Raw genomic sequence first — 2,007 nt, 5'->3', positions numbered from 1 at the left:
CGCTGACTTTGTTGCATACATTTGACCAAATTGTTTGCTTTTGTCTTTATTTCCTATTACATAAGTCTCTTATACTTTATACTTATTCTTTTATAAGGGCTATTTTTGTTCATTAAAACTGACATTTAACAAAAAAGGCAGAGTTGTGCTTGTCATATTTAATTTTATTATACATTCAGTGAAGATAATCAGAGAATATGTGCACATATTACCTAAACCACATATTAATATGTTTTATATTTTTAAAATGAAAACGAAATGATGGTTGTGTTTTATATTTTGAAGAAAATGACAAGGCAGTGGTGTTTGATATTTCGTTTTATTGTAATGCATGTACGCATTGCATGAACCACATTTTTGTGAGCCTATCAATATTTTAAATGAAACAGAAAAAAGGCAATGATGTTTGATATAATATTTCGTTTCACTGTAATGTATGTACATTCCCTGAACTACATTTTTGTGGCTATTAATATGTTTAAATGAAAACGAAAAGAGGCAGTGGTGTTTGATATCATATTTTGTCGTATTGTATACATACAGTGAAGATAACCGGAGTAGCCAAGGCGAGCTGACTGACGTTATCAAGTACGCTGCTGTTCCATTTGCAGAATTACCGGACTTGCGTCCTCCCATCCTCGGGAGTTCGCACTCCCGAGTCGAACTTGCGAAGTCCGAACTACCAAGGACGCAAGTCTGAACTTTGCATACTTGGCATTGAGAAACGGCCCATGTAGACGCATGTCCGAATCTCGCGAGAATTAGTACGTTACCCAGGTAATTCTTGCCTACTCTTTTATGAATACTAAGGATTCAGACATACTTATTCGCTTGCCTACTGCTTTCCCCCTACTATATAGTAGAGAAGTATGCCATTTCGGACGCAGCCACAGTATTTCTTTGATGTCTGTGCACTGACGCGGAAGCGTTCAGCCCTCGTGTTCAGCCTCCTCGCGTGAAGACCGACGAGTGTAAAGACCTGCGAATTTACCGAGCAACGAAACCGGCAACACACTTAAGTATTATTTTTATCTTCCCTTTACACACTCTCCTTTTCTGTCCTCTCTTTTCCACCTCTATCATGTGTTTCCAAAACATTCCGGTTGTCTCTCAACAACGCACTAACATCACATGCAGACGGCAAAGCAATCTTGCTAACCTGCATCCTATCGCTACATCTTCTACTGCACCTCTTTCTTTATCTGTGGGTCTCTGGAATTGTCAGTCAGCTGTCAATAAAGCAGACTTCATTTCTGCTTTTCTTTACAATCCACACTCAGCATCTTGGACTTGACTGAGACCTGGATTCGTCCAAAAGACTCAGCAACCCCAGCTGCTCTATCTAACAATTTCTCTTTCTCTCACCCCCCATCAGGTTGGCCGGGGTGGGGGCACTGGTCTGCTCATTTCAAACAACTGGAAATACTCAGCCCACTCCCCTCTATGCAATTATAACTCATTTGAATCTCATGTGATTACTGTAACAAGCTCCTATAAAACTCCAGGTTGTGGTAATTTACTGCCCTCCTGGGCAAATTCTAGGCACCTTCCTAGAAGAGCTGGATGGGCTGCTGTTCTCATTCCCGGAGGATGGCAGTCCACTTTTAGTCTTTGGTGACTTCAACATTCATCTGGACAAGCCTTATGCTACAGACTTCCATTCACTCCTTGCTTCATTTGATCTCAAACGACTTACCACTACAAGCAGGCACAAATCAGGCAACCAACTTGACTTAATTTACACACGCAATTGTATTGCAGACAACATTTTGGTAGAACCCCTACATATCTCTGACCATTTCTTCATTACATTTAAACTACATTTTGCTGCCTGTGTGCCACCAACCCATATACCAGTTACTTTTAGACTAAACATACGCTCCCTTTCACCCTCCCATCTTTCCTCTGTAGTATCCTCCTCTCTTCCCTCACCAACCCATTTCTCATCTCTGGATGTGAATGCAGCAAACCGACACTTTATGCTCTACTTTAACCTCTTGTCTAGAC

This window comes from Sinocyclocheilus rhinocerous, unplaced genomic scaffold, assembly GCF_001515625.1.
Source record: "Sinocyclocheilus rhinocerous isolate Xijiao unplaced genomic scaffold, SAMN03320098_v1.1 scaffold3824, whole genome shotgun sequence".
NCBI lineage: Eukaryota > Metazoa > Chordata > Actinopteri > Cypriniformes > Cyprinidae > Sinocyclocheilus > Sinocyclocheilus rhinocerous.
Note: the sequence above shows the minus strand (reverse complement) of the source record.